The sequence below is a fragment of the Acipenser ruthenus genome, chromosome 14 (assembly GCF_902713425.1).
Source record: "Acipenser ruthenus chromosome 14, fAciRut3.2 maternal haplotype, whole genome shotgun sequence".
In the NCBI taxonomy this organism is placed as follows: Eukaryota; Metazoa; Chordata; class Actinopteri; order Acipenseriformes; family Acipenseridae; genus Acipenser; species Acipenser ruthenus.
This window is the reverse complement of record NC_081202.1, coordinates 5,396,521-5,417,671: the sequence shown is the minus strand read 5'-3', so window position 1 is coordinate 5,417,671 and position 21,151 is coordinate 5,396,521. Positions and strand designations below refer to the sequence as shown.

Sequence of the window (21,151 nt, the reverse complement as noted above, 5' to 3'; positions counted from 1 at the left end):
CCTTTAATTTAAATCTTTGACAATGCCTCACTCAGTTTGTTAAATAGGCATTATTTATAGTAAGCACCTATGTATCGTGTTTCAGTGTTTGCATACTGTAAATATAATTATTCAAAAAGCAGCTATTTATATCAGCGTATGAACATTAAAGTAGGGTCTGCACAGATGGCTATTAAAATGTCTTGCAACCATCTGATCAATCCACAAAGTTTACAGTGCACTCAAAAGGCAAAAAGCCTTTTAACCTGCTGTGCTCTGCGTTCTGCCAGAGGAAATGGTTTGGATCACCTTCACCATGTTCCATCGACCATACAGTACGGTGATGCAAATACAAGGAAAATGTTGTGGATGAAAAATATGTACATTTCCATTATAGTATTTTACCTCCCCTACCAAGAAATGCTCTACAGACTACTGTACCATCCCCTCCAGTGGACTAGCAGACCTTATCTGGCATTTAAATACAATCTCTTCCCTGCATGCGTCCGTTTTCATTTGAGCAACTGATCCCGATTAAAAAGCATATACATGTTCTGACCCCAGTGGGGGGAACAGGTGCTTTTCTAAGAAACAGGAGCTCTTTGTCAGCCTCTGGCAAGGACATGCGTAAAGCATACACAAGAGGAAGCAGGGAAATTATGAAGAATAATCCACCATTGAAATTGTTGTCTCTCTTCGAAACCATAAGGCTGTAATAAACAGAGACGTGAAAAAAGAAAGAACCAACTAATAATAGCCCACCACTTTGAAGATATACAGTATGCTACTATTGTAAATTGGTATGCCAGTTCAAAGTCCATGCACTAATGCTTAGTAATGTGAAAAAAAGTACGTTCTACAACCCTTTTTGAAAAGTAAACCCTTATTAATCTACAGGATATATGGTCCACTGAAACATGCCTAGAAACACCGAGTCACAAGGCAAATGAAAAATTAGCCGCCTCAGATTTACCAAGCCACATATAAGCAAATACAAAATAACAAAAAACTCTCTTCTATATCACTGAAAAATTCATTCTTAGCCGCTTTAATTGAAATCCCATGCTGTACATACACTTTACTGTCTGTCGTTTATATTAACTCACAATGTTGTTGTTTCATTTGCATGACAGAGTCAGGCAGTGCTGCAGGGAGGGTGCCCTCCTCCTACACAGGCTCTCTGAAGTCCAGACGAAGCCCTGCCAATACTTTGTGTAACAGCAATGGGCACCGCTAGAGGCAGGGGCTAAGTCTGGAACACACCTGTCAGCAGCAATGCCCAGACACACAGCACTGTCACTGTGTTCACCTTTCTGGGGTTCAAGCTGCACTGTTGTTGTTCTTTTTATTATTTTAAAAAGTGTTCAAATTGATTACATCTCGATGCTCGGATAGAACGCCTCCCCGCGTGTGGAGCTACAATGGAAATCTCTGCAGACAAAGTTTTGAAAGTTTACGATAGGTGGGTGCATGTGACTGATGCTGCAGAGCCCCGCAGAGTAGGGGGAGAAGGCGTATGATAGCAAATATTAAAAAGTATTCATAGCTTTGTATAACACAAAAGGTCACAATGCATTTCTAGCACATTCATTTTGAGTCATCATGTTGCCGAGGAAGCAGTGCCATGGTTATAGCTAAGGTGATCCTGCGTTCATATCCAACACAGACCAAAGATCACCAGCCGGTTATTTTACAGTACGTGAGATCATACACAGGCTTTTTTTTAAAATAAAAATGCCTTAGTGTATAACATTTGTGAAACTTCTCTTGTGTTAAGAGTGGAACACACACTGGCTTCGATTTAACACGATCCCTGCAACATAAACCCACACACACGATATCATAACAATGAAAAAACGGTCCCTTGGTATTCCAGCCCCATCAGCAAAAAGTATCATGGAGTGTGGTTAAGGAAACTGTATCACTACAATATACCACTAATTAAAAAACAGAATCAGATTTGAACAACTCAGCAGAACTGGTTCAACCCACACACATTTAGAGGTGTAATAATCACAGGCTTTCCCCCTCAAAAAACTGTTAGATGCAGTGTTCGGTCTTTCTTTTGAAATAACCCACATGTTACACCATGCCTGGGCTTGCCACAGCAAAATTTGTGCATGAAATCACTTTTATTACAGCTGAAGGCAATTGTCTCTGACATGTTTGTCAGCCCAGTGTGCTTTCTAGAGAAAATGTATAATAATAATAACTGTATTTTATTAATGCAACTAAGAGCTGTGCAATACTCACCCCGCTTTCAAAAATGTAATGCAAGTATTTTCTACATGTGGAAAAACAAACATGCATACCACATAAAATTACTATTGCATCTTATAATATATAATAGTATGTACATTATGCAAAGCACATACCTGTATGTAGAGGCTATATCATCTGCTAATTAAATACATTGTATTTTTATAACATTACACATCAAACACTGCCCCAAGGCATTTTATGTTTGACTGGGTTTAAAAAATATATATCAACACATAACAATTAGTTAGCTGAATTAAAATTACCCTAGACTCAGGAAAAAGGAAACATAATAAAAATAGAAAACCTTTTACACATTCTTGGCCAACAGTTGTAATTGCATTAACGCAAACTACCACAAGATGGCATTGACCAGTTTATAAAATAAAAGGATGCTCCAAATAATCACCATTCACCTGCTGTTCATCTGCTCTTCAGAAACTTAGAATCCCAATGGATAAAAGCCAGGAAGCAATCACCCACTGTAAATATTGGTTCTTTACCATGTAAACTATTTCTGGGAGGCGAATGTTACAGTTCCCTGGTGGGCATGAACAAGTTTCCAGATATTAATTTGCATTTGTCATTCGGGACGATGCAGTGAATCGCCCCAGTGAAGTGGAGAATGAGGAAGGCTTAGGCGTAGGTCAACTGCTTCCATCAGCACTAATAATCAGGTTGTAACACCAACACAAAAATGTCTACCCGGTTTCTTAACTATGCTGCATCGTATTTAACACCTTGCCAGAAAGCAGACAGAGATCTACAACCAATAGCAGTAGACAAACGACTGTATAAAACAAAATACAAATCAGTATGCAAATCCAGGACAGGTGCACACCCAGTGTGTTCATGGAATCCAGTATTAAATACAGGACTGTTCCGTGCTTCAACACCGGCACATAAAACCAGAGAAGATGAAGAAGAGGAGGAGAAAAATACAATTCGGATGCAATTAACCCCAGAAGGTCAGCGACTGTAATTGAACTGTCAAGCTGTGATTCATGCCACTAATCGAGTTTTTAATGGCCCGGAGTGTGCTGGTTTTACAATGGTCACATTCGAGCTGAGCCTTTTCAACACGGTCTCGTGTTCCTGTTGATAAGACCTCTGTTAATACAAACTCTTGCAGGTTCTGGAGTTAAACCACCTCCTGCTCTGCTCTGATAGAGACATCTTTCTATCAGTATACATGAGGGACTAGTTTAAAAATACACAAAAAAAAACAAAAAACCTGGAATGCCAAACATGCAATGATTGAATTCTGTATGCATTACAGAGTATATTAAAATACATTCTCAAATCATGACATCTTTTATCCTATCGTCTTACATGCTAAAACGCTTTAGAATTATCCAGCTACCAAGTATGCAAGTGGAACGCTTGCCTTAGATTGAGTTAACATTCACTATGTGTCTAGTTAAAATCAGGTTACTTAAATTGTGTATTTTAATGAAGAGTCTCTTCTTTGATTCCAGTACTGAAGTAGTTTGATACCATCAAGTGCAATAATTGAACTTGTACAACACTATGTGATCTACAACTGCAATTGTCTTGTACACAATTAAGGTAACATTAGCAAGATGGATTTGAGTATGTTCTTTCTACAATGCGTTTTAACCAGTTCTGTGGCAGAAAGGCTAAAACCATGATATTAAGCCATAGTCTTTATAAGAAAGGAAGCCAGTGCAACTACTAGTTTTTAGCTGACAGCTATGGTGTGAACTTACAGCCCTTACAGGTCCCTAAGGTTAAGGCATGGACCGATACGGCTTTGATGCAATATTTAACAGTATTTGTTTTATTTGAATGTCATGCTTATGCGATGAAAGAACTAGAAACAAGAGCAGATAGAACACAGGCTGCTGCAGTATAAGCTGCAAAATAAATGTTCTGACAAAATTACTCTATAAACTCACTGGAGCCCTTCATGGGAGCAACAGTTAGCTCATCTTTGAGAGACTGTCAGCCAAAGTGCCAATTACAGCCATTGCAAAGACAGTTTTGCGATACAGACAACCATCTTCTAAGATCTTTACAGCCCTGAAACCAACAACCACAGGGGGTTTTGACAACTGACTGTCAAACTGGCTCCATACAAGAGCTTTGTATCACCCAGACATTAACCCTGCGACTGTTCCATAACTTACTTAAAAGGATGTTTTGGTAAAAATCGTTTGTCTTAAAAACAAAAATTATTGTTCTACTGACTGTTTTCCAAAAATTATAATACAACAGCATACTACTGTATGAATTCTGCATATTTGCGCTAAAGCAGAACCCTGTTTATGGCTTTCTTATTTATTAATTATTTGCCCACACCTAGGCCCCATCGTGCTTAACACACATTTGTCTGTGTAATGCATAATGTCCGGGGCCTGTTCGGCTCTTCAAAGCAATCTGCACCGGAAAGGGAATGCTTTTGTAATCGACTCCAAGTAAGAAATCTTCAAATGCTGTCAATCAGATTATAGAAACATGTTTAACAAGCTCTCTATGTGGCTTGTTCTTCTCCCCGAAAACATCTAAACAAGGAAGTCATTTTGTAACTACAGCCAAGAGGAAGATTTAATTGACGCTAGAGATCCATGAAGCTATAATTCATGTTAACAGGATTCTGGAGATAATCAACAAACAGCCATGTTTTATTATGAACACAATATTATTTAGCTTATATGGGAGTTATATGGGATTCAAACCACATTAACCAAGTTGTAATAGCCAAACAGAGCAGAAAACTAGATTTATTGATTTCAGAACTGGGACACAATGGAGCAAAATTGGAAATATGAATGGTAGCCAACCCCCCAGCAACTGTTTTTTGGGGGGGTTTTTTTAGGATAATACATCAGAAACATGTATTTTTCTATTGAACATGTACAGCTTTACCATATCCAAAATCAATATTAAATCATGGCAGCCTCAGGTTTCCTTCTTTAACATCCAGTCAATATACCTTTTGGCTGTAGTATTTGGTGTTATTCCTTTATATAGAATCCCCTTTAGAAAAACCTATGAAACAAAGCTACAGCATTGCTGGAGGAATAGTTATCCAGAAAGTTATCCATAATCTAACCCGTCTTGAATAATTTAGGGATATTTGTAAAATACTGAGGGTTTTGTCAATTAGCTGTGTATACATAAATCAATATTGATACACATGGGTGTTCAAACATAATAATATTATGAACCCACAGTTCAAAAGCCAGCAAGAGGAGAATGGCTATTCTGGTATATTTAATATAGTAAGGTACTACAATAGAGTCAGAGGGAATTCATCAATTTAGAACACAATACGTATCCAAAGATGTGCAGATTTGAGCTCAGAAGAGCACTCCGATTTCCTCCTTACCACAAAGAGCATTTTCCACTGAGTTTATTCAAATGAAACTTAATAACACTGTGCTTTGCACATTTATATGATAAGCTTGATTTAAAATTTAAAATGACTCAAGCTTGAGTAAGAATAGCTGACTGATGTGATGTCCAGCTAAGGAGAAGCAGCGTTAAAGAGGAGCTCCAGCTCTCAACCCACCTTTTAACAGTTTACACATTTCTTTGACACAAATAATAATAAGCAGGCCGAAATCTTATCTAATGCCTCAGCGAAGGCCTAAAAACAAAAGTAGTAACGCAACAGCTTCCTCTATAAGTGAACCCGTCAACACTGCTAACCAGCAACAACCAGTGTAAGTACATTCAAAATGGCCGATATGGCGGGGAAAGAATTCAGGCCAGCAGAATTAATGGAGGAATAGCTGATTGAAATATTTCAGCACATTGGTTAAAGTGGTACACCATTTGCACTCTGGGAATACCTACAAGAACATGCGTTGTTCATACCTGTGACCAGTATGCTTTTAAGTGACAGGTAGTTACATGCCTTAGCATCCCCAAAGCTCCAGTGCTCCACGCTGTAGGGGCATCACACGAATCACATCTTTCCATTGGGATAATTCTAGTCATTTTCTGCAGCTGTAGGCCTCTTGGAATTTAGCTGGTATGATAGTCACAATTGATAACCCAAATCTAGGGCACCCGGAATGCTAAACAGCCTGCTCACTGGCACTGAGAAGCATTCTAGAGAACACGCAGAATCTATTAAAAAAAGAAGTAAAACCTCAGTCACAAAGCGCTATTTGATACACTACCTAAGACGGGTTCTTGCAGGCGACAACCGTTCTCTCGTTCATTGTTGTTTACACATGTGAATTGTTTTTAATGATTCAAAAGGAATTACAGGGCCAGCTATTAGAGCTCACTGAATCATTCATAAAACATGCTATAGAACAAGTCTTCTGTAATGCTCGCCGATTTAAACAGATTACATTTAAAATGCAGCATGCACATGAGCTTTAACAGCAATTACTCTGTGTCAATGGAGCTGAACAATTACACTGAATACCATGAGAGAGAGAGAGAGAGAGAGACAGAGAGACAGAGACAGACAGACACAGAGAGAGAGAGAGACACAGAGAGAGACAACGAGACAGACAGACACAGAGAGAGAGAGAGAGACAAAGAGAGAGACAACGAGACAGACAGACACAGACAGAGAGAGAGAGAGAGACAGAGAGAGACAGAGACAGAGACAGAGACAGAGACAGAGGAAAACATGAAGTACTCTATGACAAACTGTGACAGAAATACAATGAGTTCTGGTGATAAATCTTCCTCCCGACCTGTGAGGGCGCTAAAGAACGGGAGGAGAAGTATCTGGAAGGGCTGGCCTGACAGTTAGTTTCCGGGACCGGGAAGTGGGTCAGCCTGGAAGGAAGCGAGACTCTGTTGTAAGACCGTATTGATTTGACAGGTAAACAAGGGGCAGCTGCAAGTAAAAAGGCAGCTGCAACCGTTTACCTAGATATCATGCGGGATTACATATAGGGGCCAGGGTAACGCTGTTCTTTTCCTTCGTTTGGGTTAAACGTGAGAGAGAGAAGGACTGAGAGAGGAGCTCTCAATAACGAAAAGAAAAGAGACGTGATACGTGTTTTTGGTGTTGTGTTTGTCTGTGTGGTAATTGTTTGTGTTTTACTTCACCAGACAGTTAGAGCACATCTCCGGAGCTGTCGCCGAGGGTCAGCACAATCCGGAGCACCACTGCACTAAGCGTCACGGAAATACTTGTGTTTGCACTAAGCACCAGCACGACTGCACTCACCCAGGACTGGTGACCGTGTGTTCTTTTTTGTTCGGGACTGTGCCCTGTTTTGTTATCCCCGTGCTTTACACATTGGTGTGTATAGCCGGGGGTTTATTAGTTAACGGTCACCAGACCTGGATTATAAATAAAACACCATTTTTCCACTGTATACCATTGTCTGCCTGTTCACTCCTGCATCGCATCACCGCTACACCTGTTCCCCTTCACTAGCCACTTTGCCACACAAACAAAGAACCAAACAAACACCCAGTTAAACAATGAATTCCATTTGTTCCATCCCCATCACAAATTGCCATTAAATATCTACGGCCAATTGAGTAATAATAATGAAACAAATCGGCTGATCTAAGTGGCACCTCACTGGGCTGATTTAATAAGCCCAGGGCACAGCAAGAGTGCATCGAGGCGAGATAAATGCAGAAGTTGACTAAGGTTTGGTCATGTCACTGTTGCTCTTGTTGCAATGAAGGCACTATTACTATCAACACCCTGCGCACTTTCTCCCCGTTCAAAAAAAAAAAAAAAAAGAAAAATAGTGTAATTGAGTAATTGAATGAGCACAATTCATGCGATGCTGCTGCCAAATTACTTTCTGGTTAAGGAAAAGCTTTTGGCCTGTGCTTTTACACAGCACTGGTGCAGCCTCCTAACTAAAGTACCGTATGTGCTGACATATTCTGTTTTTATACGTTTTCTTGTGTGATATGAAATGAAAGCTTGTGACTTCTGTAACTTGTAAAATATTCTTAAATAAAATGACTGTTGCTGTTTTTTCTATTGTGTACCTTCAGCATTGAGGCCATCACCATAGGCAACATTTTGTTGGTCCCTTGACTGGCCTGACACTATAAAATGTAAGCATCTTATTGGTCTGTTCTGATATTCCAGACATGAATGCACTCTTATTTTTATTTAAGAAAATTGTGTAACCCATTTTAAACTGACACAGGCATGTTTTAGTGCTGTAATACATGAAATGATTATAAAGTACTGTATAAAAATAATTTAAAAAGCAGCATTTCATATCAGGGGGCAAATCTTCAGTTTTAAAACTCAAATTTCGAATGTGTTGAGAATAAGAGAAAGAAAATGTGTGAAAATAAATTTATTGACAGTACAATGCAGATAAGCGGTTATCTCTCTAATCCTTTGGCTTCAGGAAGTACATGAGCTTATTACAACATCCTTTACACAGTGACAAGTTAATTACTACACCAGGCAAGGCTTCATTTGTGGGAGCACATTAAACTGTGATACCATCACCTAGGCTAATAAAGTACCCTTTGGGACATTTTAATCACATTAGGAATATTCATATGACAGTAAATCAAACCAACCTCGATAAATGTAGCATACTGGTACATGGTCATTCCGTTTAGATTTTACATGAAATTTATAACAAAAACATAACGAATCTCCAAAACAGTAAGAATTATAACATCTTAATATATATTTAAAATAGTAATACTCACATTAAAACCAGAGCTGTGTAAATTCTAGTTACAATTTTGCCAGAGCAAAGGCGGTTAAGTTCTTTTTTTTTGTTTGTTTGTTTTTTCCCCCTGTGTACAAGGATTGTTTTTTTTAGCTAACTAAAAAAGCGTGAAAGAAAAAGTTCCATCTCCTAGTAATGCCTACCTGCTCATTTTGAACACATAACCAAGCCTGAGACCCTGTGAAACAATGCTATTGATTTACTGGGGTGGTGGACAAATATGCTGGGAGAATCGGAACTAACAACTCAGGTGGCGTTTCAAGATTGAAGTCATAATGGTTTAAGAGCTAGTGATTTTTGGGCAGTTCAATTGTAGGTCAATAGGCCATTACAAACAGCACCAGCAGGACACTAATAAACAACAAAATATAAACCCTGCTGAAGCTAATCAGAAATGCTGCGGTATCTATGGAGAACGATGCTGAACCCTGCCGCTCTTGTTTCGTTCCGAGCCTTGTACGGTTACGCTGCATGAACAGAATCCTGCCCCTGCTTCATTGTGCCTGCTTCCCCAGGGTTAGCAGGGGTTAATTGGGAGACTGTCATGCTAATTGCAGCTGGGGTCTGCTGATTGCAGTCTAATTGCCCGTTTCCTATTTTCAATGGCTCAAACCTTGGATCCAGGTTACAGTGTTGAATGGTTGATACATGCTCCTTAGCTGAAATAGAATAGGCTAGGTTACCTTGCCAAAGCAATCGTTTAAGAGGTAAAATAATTAGGGTATTTGATGTAATACGCTGATGCAGTCCAGCAGAATTATCTTCACACATTGTTGTAATGATACCAATTACAACGGTACTGTTGCAGTTTTTTTTTAACATGTTGCTTGTGAATTTAGGGTTTATAAAAGGTGACAATGGCGCTGGTTACAGCTTTCACCTTACTACTCTGCAAGCACACCCCAATTTTGACAGCCCTTTGCAATTGAGTAATAAGCCACTCAAGTAAAGTTTACAGCTGGTGCTGAATGGTAACGAATTGTGTGCTGGTTTTGTGATGTGTACCAATGGTCGTTTGGCATGTTGACACCAACAAATCAGTTTCACTCGTGTGACTTGAGCAGGATTCCAAACCGGGACACCAAGGCAGAAAGGCATGAAAGACCAGTGAATTAGCTGCACGACCTGGCCCTGCTCTGTGTGTGTGTGTGTGTGTGTGATGGTTTTAAAGCAACATTGTTCCCTACGGTGAGCTGTTAAAAATAGATTTAAATACAGTGCGGCACTTTAGAAGGTTGCTGCTTGATGAGCTCACTGTGAAAATTGGATATTTCAGACTGAAATCTAATTACAGTGTGATCCCCACTTACTCCTGTTTTGTTACGTAAACAGAAAAGAGTTTGCAAGTTATATTCATTAATATCATGCAGCTGCAAAGAATGAATGCCGGTATGGCTCTGTGAGTTAGAACGCTGCAGGCAGGTTTCTAAGAGGAGCATGCATCTCTGCAGCTGAAACTTCCTTTGGAGAATATAAATCAGATGGGTAGTCTTAATGATTTCTTACAAGATATTACCTATTTTTTATCCTGTTGTGTAGATACATAGTTTGAGTGAATAAGGGGTCCACAGGTGCCTGCTGGATCAGTGTCTGCATGGCGTAGATCAGTCCTTAGCAAAACCTCACTGTAATTAGCATGAGCAAAACTAACCCGTATTGTGAATAAGGAATTTGCCGAATCAAAACTAAAGTACCTCTTTTTGGGTCTCAAATGTCTCAAAGCATGTAAAAAGTCACCAAAGAATAGTATTGAAGTATTTCTTGCCCTTGGTTGTGGAAACCCACACGTTAAAACGTACAGATAAAAGTGAATAAAAACATGTATCCATTTGGAAATTGCAAACAAGTATTTCAAGTATAGCATCAGTAATTATTATGTTACAAATTAGTAATAACCTGCAATTTCTTAATGGACCAGTATCATACGCAAGACACTCGGAGCAACCCACCATTTGAAATCCTGAAGAGATTAAGTGAGGCGTTATCTTGTTGTTGTACCCTTGAGCAAGGTACTTTACCTAAATTGCTCCAGTAAAAACCCAACTGTATAAATGGGTAATTGCATGTAAAAAATAAGGTGATATCTTGTAACAATTGTAAGTCGCCCTGGATAAGGGCGTCTGCTAAGAAATAAATAATAATAATAATAGAAATGACTTTTAGTAGGTTCACATTTATTGACATTCACAGATTAAGAATTCTGTTTAGATTTGCTGCTATAGCGTCACAATAAGATGGGAGGCTGGGAGGAGCAGTTTTTCAGGCTTCTGAAAATGAAATTCCTTTTCATTGCTTGAGATTAAAGTGTAGCACAACCTCTCGCAGTGTGTTTACAAAAAACGCATTTCTTCACTTTTGCTGCTTCCCGTATCACAGCAATATATTTTAAACAAAATCCAGAATAAAAGTTGATAAATGCATTCCCCATTTGAATCAATCAGGATCATGCTGAAAAATCTATCGCTGCGAGACAGACAACGCTGCCTACAGCAATGGTTAGGCAACCCTTTTCTTGTAAACGCTTCAGAATCCTGTGCAAGTCAGATGCTTCACGTGGACTTCACACACAAAGAATTCAGTCGCAGAGGAATCAGCCATCGCAAGTTAACATTAGGGGAGGTCAGCAGTGAAACAAATGTGATTCTGTCCTCAATCTATATAACCTCTTGGTTCATTGTGATGGGAAATGACAACATTATAAAAGGCTGCTCCAGGGATAAGTTTGAAACAAAAGTCCAATCAGCATTCTGGAGCAGACAGAGTACACTTAACACTGAAGGGGAGCTCTGACCTTGTCTCACATTTTGGATGTCGCTTCAGATTTTCAGGACTGCATCAATATTTCTTTGGAACCGGAATCTGCTATCAACAACTTATTCTTTCACTGCAACACCCTGGGTTATCACATTCATAAATGAAGGCTAAGTGACCAGTCTCATCTATCGCGGTTAGTGCATAAATAGTATGCCTGCATGTACACTATGAAATTCAAGGGGGTGTAACCTTTAGGAAGTGTTACAAATGTCTGAAATCTGTCTTGTGAATAAATGGGATAGACACAAGCCCCTGATCCACCACTGTCGAACCATAAATCTCACAGTCAGCAAGGCAGGGAACTTTATGCTGAGCAGGCTCTCCTAATTATGCTGAGCACAGGATGCAACTGTAAGATATTAATCAGTATGAACTGCTGCCAACCTAAACTGAGCACACACAATACCAGCTCAGGTGCATGGTCCTGTGTGAACAAGCTTTTCAGTGTGGGAGAGCGTCAAGTCTAATCAGGTCAAGTAAACACTACGTTATTATTGCATACGTAGTGATAAATACACAGTAAGTGTTGTGACTCCAGCTTGCAGTTACCTGCCGGGTGCGGGTGTGAAGACGTAGAGATTGACTGCCATCGGTGTCAACACGGTACCATTTCTACAATTGATTTACAGCTGTCAGAGGTGCTGGCTGTGAAATTCACCTGTCTGCAAGCTAAAATCAATCTCTGGCCCTTAATACACACTCCATCGAACTAACCATCTAGTTACATCTGTGTAACTAACCCTGTTTGGAATGTGAGCTGCTTTGACACACTGTCACTGTTGAAAGTGGAATGATATTCATAAGAAAGCAGTGGCTGTACTAATGAGCAGGAAACTGGTTGCAATTAACTCATTAGTAATACCGTGAGAATTAAAAGCAGTATATTATCTTTTGATGATAGGATGTTAGATGTTACGGTTGTCTGGGACAACAAATCATTGAGCAATGCAGCTTCCATGTGATTTTGCTCTCTGAGTCTACAGAGCAAAGACACTAGTGTATCGGATCCAGCGGTGTGCGGAGAACATAACGTTACAGTATGAATCATAGAAATGTAATGTGCCTTTTTATACAGTATGTGGTATGTGCTACATTTAAACTTCATCAAAAGCAAAAAAAAAAAAATGTAACCCCGTTCTAAATAAAAATATGCAATATTTTACAATCATATATTGTAGATATAGTCCTTTATTTCCAGTTTCCAAATTACTTACCATACCTTTTAAAGGCAACATTTAATTTACTCTTTAGTTTCTAAACAATTGAAAGACAGCCCTAAGTGTGACAAGGCGAAGGGACTTGATTAGCAAACCAGACAGACACACAATATTACTTTCATTTTTGAAGCAGTCCTCCTTGTCTGTTGAAAAGCTGTGCTAATAAGGTGGGTCTACATCTAAAGAAAATTACAGTACCATATGGGTTATACTGAAGTTAGACTTTTTTTTTTTTAAATTCCAACTTCTACAATTAATTTTATGTTTAATCGAATAAATATGTTAGCTTTAATTTGATAGTTGAAGCTATTTTCTATCCAAATCTTTTGCTTTTCTATTGTACCGTACCTGGATAGCTCTACCCGTGACACTATTAAGTTTCAAGATGTTTCATTGAATAAACCCAGTGAGCTCTAAACGATTATGTTAATATAAATATATGATGTATTGTGGCATTCTGTGAGCTTCTCAAAAGATAAAAACAGAGAATTATGGGCTTTAAATATACTGCCTGTTTTTGAACCCCAGTGAGTCAGACCATTGGTTTCTTGGAGGAAGGAGTTCTTTCATAATCTGGCCGCACACAGTAATTGCTGATTGCTCTGTTACTCAGAATCTTAATTCAAGCCATAAAACAGCAAGTGCTGACCTCAGAGAGAAAGTAGGGAGGGATGTAGGCCAGCAGGTCGCTAAAATAGCCAGAACCCATGCCTTTCAGAGTCTCTTATCAACTCCCTGCAAACAGGCATAATTCCCTGAACCATCTGATTCATCTCAATGTGAAACTAACTGGTAAGCACTATGAACGAATGTTGGTATATGCGGGCTAGTTTTTGTTCAGGTGTTTTTTTTTTGTTTTGTTTTGTTTCCCCAGCTGTAACCTAGACGTTTTCCAGAACATTGTTAAATAATTGCCCCATCTACAAAAATGTACTATAGTGTGTTTGTTTGTTGTTTTGTAAATACTGGTACAATTATTGTATTATGCAATGGCTGTTATACTCTTTTAGGAAACTGTCAACATTTGCAGACAACAGGCAGGCATTTGTATTGTGTCGGTTGCTGCATAGTTATACAAAGTTAATGATGAGCAAGCCAACAGAGGTATTATAAAAAGCCTTTGTTACACATGTAATAACAGTACAAGATGTAAAGCTGATAACGAGGACACTGCAGTCAACAGGTACAATCAGATGGCTTATATTAGATGGAAATGATGTCACATTAAGATTTAATTTACCATTTACACATTAAGATTAAAAGTATGTGTTACTGTTTGATTACTCGTATTTAAATGTGTATTATAAAAACTATAATACAGGGCTGGAAGACTAGAAAGGTCTGTGTCTCTGGTCCCTCATGCGGTGGAGAGAAGCCTGTATTGTCCAGCCCCATGTACAATATTCTACATAAATGGTAAGCATTCAGGGTTTTTCTTGCTAATGGGTAAAACTGATATTATGTGGTCTCTGAGTCACATGTGACTCACACAGAGAAACCAGTAAGGTTTCCAGTCACAGAACAAGCTGGCAGGATCTGGAAACTTTTTTAGTTTTTTGTTTTTATTTACTCTCAATGTCTTTCATCATGCCACCTCTTTTGGCAGTTGACCACATCACATTGGGTGGCACTGACAGTGCAGATATTATCACAGATCAGCTCCAGATTACTCTCTTTCGCAGTCCCCGTGGCAAGACAGGATGGGAAGCCATTTAGACGTTTAATCCACAATTAGTCATTTCAGATATGGAGTTGTTCCTGTTTCTAACAGTACTTGTTCTGTTGAAAAAACTATAATCTACTGAAGCTGTAAATATGAGGTATTTTTAATTGTCAGAGATTAAAAGTACAGGTTTAGTGTTTTTGGTTTACACTATTCTTAAATGTGCTTTTCTTAATTAATGATTGTGTTGAAACAGCTTGTTACATTCCCCCACATGGTCTGTTTTAGCTCCAATGCCTTTTATATTTTTTTAATTAACTTACTGCCTAACAGCTTAAAAATAAATAAGATAAAAGAGACAGGTTTCCCAAAGCCCTTTTTATTCTCTACAGACCAATGACAGTCACTACACGGATTTCACCAGAGGGTCGCAAAAGACTTTTTGATGGATCTTGGGTAAGGTGACCAGAAGTCCCGTTTTGGACGGGACAGTCCCATTTTTGGAACACTGGTCCCAGTCCCCAGAACCTTTCTTGGGACGCTCCTTTAGTCCCGTTTTTTCGCTGGTAACAGAAATATGATTTCTACCATATCTAACTTATTACAGTACAACACTAAAGAAGGTTGATCGACCAGTAGCATTAAAAAGTAGCTGTATGGGGCTCCCGAGTGGAGCATCTGGTAAAGACACTCCGAGTGGAGTGCAGGATGCGCCCTATAGCCTGGAGGTCGCTGGTTCGAGTCCAGGCTATTCTATTGCCGACTGTAGACGGGAGCTCCCAGGGGGTGGCGGTCAGCCAGGGTGTCCTCGGCTCACCACGCACCAGTGACCCCTGTGGTATAGCCTTCGGAGGATAGCGTGTGCTTGTCTTCGCTGCTCCCGAGTCAGTGTGGGGGTGGTAGTGGTGAGCTGAGCCTAAAAGAATAATTGGATATGCCAAAATTGGGAGAAAATAATAAAATAATTGTCAATTAAAAAAGTGGCTGTACAGCGCGTGCAAATCTGGAGAATTACTGAACAGTCAACGTTCATACCAACGTTGCAACCAATCAGAGAGAATTGTGGGCGGGTCTATCCACTGACTGCTGCTAAAACGAACTGGTGGTTATCCTGGTCTGAATCATCACTCTCGCTGTGTGAAGAGGTTAGACTACTGTAGTCTAACAATAACGGCTCATACAGGTACTATTGTATTGTGTTGGAATTATTCTCTTCATCCATAATATTTGTATATCTGCATGCAAACGACTTTGCTTCGTGTGTAGCCATGTTTACAACGCAGTGCACTGAAGCTTGTCGTGGTCTGAAGACTAAAATAAAATTTAAAAAATATACATGTTATGTTGTTTTTAGCAATAATGAAATACAATAGTTTTAGGTCTCTTGGTGCCAATTTAATTTCTTTAAAAAAATATTCACACTGATAGTTGAGTACTGTATATGATACAAATAATTTTAAAAAAATTACAAAAAAAAGAACCACGTCCTCGTTTCATTTTTAGCTTTCTTTAAAAAATATGTAAATAAGCTGCTTTAGAGGCATCTCTTTTTAATTTGGTGACCCCTTACTTTTATTTCAGTGTTAAATGTGTTATAAAAGTATATTTTATCCTGCAAGGTTTAAAGAAGAAAATACAGACAATGGAGTACTCATATTTAAGATTAATGCTATCTGTTGCATAGGTGTGATAGCTCTATAAGGTATTTATTTTACTATCACAGCTTTTAGTTTAATAGAAGAAAAACACATTGATAAAAATGTTTGTCCGTCAGCAAAAAAAGAGGAAAGTCAGGCCTCGAATTACTGGGGATCCCTTTTTAAGTTTCTCCAAATAGTTTTATTTCTAAATATCCTTTTTAACATGTTTTAAGCTGACAGGTATCATTTAACAGAAAGGAACCTGTTAAAACATGTTAATTGTATAATGACATTTCCTGCCTTGCAGTTTTTCAGTTTCAATCAGTGATAATGAGAAACCGAATAGGCAGGAAATGTCATCATGCAATTAACACATTTTCAACAGGTTATTTTCCTCTTTAAGCGAAGTCCGTCAGCACTTCAGCATAATCAGCATTAAAATAGAATCTTGGAATCTGATATTATTGAATTGCTACTGTGTAGTGTAATGGCTATACTTGTGTAGAAATGACATCACAAAGACAATAAGATCATTTATTCACAAAAAAAGTTTTTGAAAGTAAAAGATTCCACTCTGCAGATCACCATGACTCTCTGCATTCAGTTTCAATATGATATTAGATCAAACATTGCCAAAGTGAAAATAAAAACCAGAGATCTTCCCCGTAGCTTTGACGTTGGAAGGTATTCACTTAATCTTGGGGCAAATCTTAACATAGTTTTGAATTGGGCTGACTGCAAAATACAGCAATTATCCCTGAACTACTGCGTGTGCTTTGTGGAAGACAGCATTGTATGGTTAATCGCCAACAGTAGCTTCAGTAGATTGGAAATCTTTAACTTACCTAGAAATGAGTATTTTGTATGAAGCTTCATTGTGCCTGTGCTTGGAAAATGGTTACAAGCAAAGCATAAGGCCTCCAATAAGAACTAAAGCCTCCCTGGTTTCCTCTGACATCATCTAATGTAGTCCCTGTGAACACATTTCAAAACACCAGAAGAGATGCAGCAATAGAAATTCGGGTAGATAATAGCCACCCATTTACTGTGATCAGAGATGCTGTCATCTGTAGAGTGTACAACAGAGATACACCGAATAATAAAGAACTAATTCACAGATAGTGATAAGTGTAAAGACTTATTTTTGATTTGGTCTTCCCTCAATTTGATGATTATTAATTATTATTAATTATTATTATTACAATTCAAAGCAAGGTCTTTCACATGTGTTTAGGAAATGGGCTACACATTTTTTCTGCTAATACCACAGTGATTTCAAGGCCTTTTCTTGTTCAACATACCAGGTGATCATAAATTCACATTTGGCAGCTGATAGAACAGAATAGAGGTTGCCATAGCAACAGAAGAAAAAAAAAGAAAAAAAAAAAAACACGAAACACCTAAGCCAGAAAACTAACACTAATTATGATCACCATGCATAAGGAATCTTCCCATGTACAGCATATTGTTTGCAGAATAATAAGTAGATTTTGTTTTTACTGGCTACAGGCAACATTTAGAAATGTAAAAATCTATAGGTAAGGAGAAGGATCAAACCTAACCCAGATCTCTCACATGTCTGAAAACACCCCAGAGAGTTTCAATCCAATTAAATTGCTGTTTTTGCTCTATGTCGAACTATGGTTTTCCAGCTACATAGATCTGGTTCAGAAAGTCCTCAAGCCTTCTGCATCATACCAGGAACCTGAGCCTCAGTATTCAACGGCCTTATCGACCTGACTACCATCAGCTTGCACAACAAAACAGCTTGAAGCGTTTGCAAGTCAAGGCTCCTAGTCTGGTTGTCAAGGAAGAAATCCTGTCAGTGTTGAAAGGTAACAACGACATGGTAGAACACCAAGAGAAAGGAGCTCCGTCCCCTTCTTCAAAACGTGCCCCCGCAGTGCAACGCTTAAAATGAAGCAAACATACTGGAGTTTTTGTTTGTTTTAGCATTTTCCTGTTATTGAGAGTTTACAGTATGTACATAGTTTGGGTTGGATTTTTGTCATTGTTCTCCAATTGGCTGTCAAACTTGAGTAGAGATGCAACAATGAATCAAATTTTATTTTGAGAGCCTCAATTTAAATATTCATTGATCAATTAATAGCCCAGGTGCCCTGTTTGGGGCTTCACATATATATATATATATATATATATATATATATATATATATACTATATTAATAAGCACGTGCATGCAGGTTTTTGGTTGGATTTGACCTGGGGTCAACTATAATTACAATTACAACTAGAACTGCCAGGCAGTTTTACGGCTTCCAAGCTCAGAACCAGTTGGACATTTTGACAAGCTGTAGCATTGCAGCACAAGTCTCAGCAACAGATCAGTTTTATGGAGCAGTTCCAGAAAAAAAGACAACCAATGTAAATTACGTTACTGAAAATGGACATTAGCCTTAAGGTTCTTCCGGGTGAAAGGGGAATGCAGAAAGGAGATGGAATTAACAATTATTTTCCTGAGTTAATCCTATCTAAACAAAAATTAAGAACTGCCACATTTTTCAGCAGTACTGTCTTTCAATTTGTGCAAAGGAATAATAGTCTTAAGTACTGAAGGCTAAAAAAAAAACCACATCAAGAAACATATAAACTAGAAAAGCTTTGCGCAGTGACGTTAGGTGTTACACGCATTGCTCTCAGACTGTGCAGCCATTTTACTTGTGTAACCGTCAGCCCCAGTCCAAAAAAGGGAAGTGAAACAGGTTATGCATTTCTTTAATATTTATCAATAATTGTGTACTGTAACATCATGAACCTGTCCATTAGTAGTAGCTTGAATGTTAGAGTTTACAGAGTCTATGTAAATAGACTGGCTGTACCTCCGCTACGTTCCCCTGCCTCCAGAGCCCGCTCCTTCTCCACCCTCGCCCCACAGTGGTGGAATGACCTTCCTACAGATGTCAGGACTGCCCAGTCCCTGACCACATTCCGGAGCCTCCTCAAGACTCACCTCTTCAGAAAGCACCTGTAGAACTCCTCTGTTTTTCCCCTGGGTCACTTATCACCCTTCCTTAAATGCACTTTACTTGCTCTTATCTGCCCCCTATTTTACTGCATTTAATCCTGTACTTCAGAGCACTGTAATCTGCCAAGTGTTTAATCTGTAGTATTTTGTATTTAATTATATCCTGATGTAACTATCATTAACATTGTTATCTGCTGTATTATTTAATCATATTTTGTCACACTTGTATTTGCTTGAACCAAAGTCATTGTATTTATCGTGCTCTTAATTGCATTATTACTTGTACTGTGATTCTTGAAATGTATTTGTTTACGACTGTAAGTCGCCCTGGATAAGGACGTCTGCTAAGAAATAAATAATAATAATAAATAATAATAATAATAATAATAATAATAATAATAATAATAATAATAAATGAACAGATAAATAGTAAGTCCTTCTATAGTTTTTTATTTATTTTTAAACAGATGGCACCATTACCTCCACCTCGTAACTGTTGCCTTGGAAACCAGAAGCTTGTCTTTCCAGACCAGGGAGGAGCTTTGAGCACATCAAATGAGCATTGCCCCTACCCACCTGGCAACATCACCGAAAGAGGCAATGTAATGCAATTGCTTCCTAATCTTCACGTTTCCAGCCCTTTCCAACCCAACAACTGATGAACCCATTTGACAGCTAGACTGGAGATAAAAAAAAAGAACCTGTTCTGTTTGGTCTGATGAAAGCAGAGTCTTCTATAACAATCCCAGCGCTTGACATGATGGGAAAGTAATTCTGGAGCACACTACTTGAAATTACATTTTCAGCAACAGTGACAACAGGCACAGTCAGTGTAAAAAAACAAACAAACAAAAAAAAACAACATGACAGGACACGCCCTCATCTTCCCTTAGGGAAGTGTTTCACACAGTAATTTGCACGTTAATTAAATTATCTATTGTCTATTCTGTGCCAAGTATACACAGCAGTCTGAGTTGTTGTGTGTTGCACAGTGGTTAATGGTTTGTTTGTTAAGTGGAAGCTCTTGTGAATAACGGCAGCCCCTTGGCATTTGGAATCAGAAGGTGAAAATTCCTGTATACTATGACAAATCATTTTAACATTATTAGTAAATAGTGCTGATGTGCAACAATTAGATGCAGAAAGTGCATGATGAATACAAGCGTGGTACTGTGCTCACACTTCATGCAAGAGGTCCCTTGCTTGTGGCTCAGGGGCCCCTGAGTAAATCCCTAATTTAGAGTACTGCATCTACCCACTCCCACACACCCAAACCATTACAGCAAACACGATCACGTTTCATTTGTAGGCGTTGAATTTTATTTTATTTTATTTTTTATAGTGTGTCCACTTGACATAGCCACTGCTGGATGTTTTAGTGCATCAAATCCACCCCTTAATTGGTGATAGCTTGTGACTTAAGTTAGGGATGCCAACAGAAAGCATGCATTAGCAGCAAACCTCCAATACCACCCTAAAACACCTACAATGTTGAATACAGTACATACAACTGTATATAAATTGGATTAAGAAACACAGTACAACACATGTACTAAAAGATTCCACTCAGCGTGGAGTACAGAGTCTACTTACTGACCACACTGGAAAATCTGATCAATTGTAGCTTTCTATATTATTTTTGAACGCAGTGCTGAAACAAATGCCATCTCTGTTTTAAAGGTTTCTCTTGATGTCCACAGTGCAGCCTCTGCAGAGCCCAACGTGATTCAGAGTCCTGTCGGAAAGCTGCCAGATCCAATAGCTGCAAATGTGCTGCTTTACATTGTTTTGATTAATGGGTGTTGACTTACTCACACTAAATGCATGTAAAGGTTGCTGCTGTGACAATCACGACTTGTACTACTGTTGATGGTGTGCCAGCAACACTTTCCAAACGTTACCTGACTGAGGAGCTGTCTCTGCTATAAGCAT

The 21,151-nt window shown here is 38.7% G+C and overlaps 1 protein-coding gene and 1 long non-coding RNA gene across 2 annotated transcripts in view; one reads left to right on the top strand and one right to left on the bottom strand.

Moving 5' to 3' along the window:
- The window catches only part of LOC117419969 (neuron navigator 3), a 260,529-nt gene that overhangs the window by 178,081 nt on the left and 61,297 nt on the right, over window positions 1-21,151 (bottom strand). The window lies entirely within an intron of this gene.
- LOC131697398 (uncharacterized) lies at window positions 14,082-18,333 on the top strand. The gene is made up of 3 exons (XR_009307226.1): window positions 14,082-14,114; window positions 14,253-14,347; window positions 17,887-18,333. It is a non-coding gene; the product is annotated as an uncharacterized LOC131697398 (long non-coding RNA).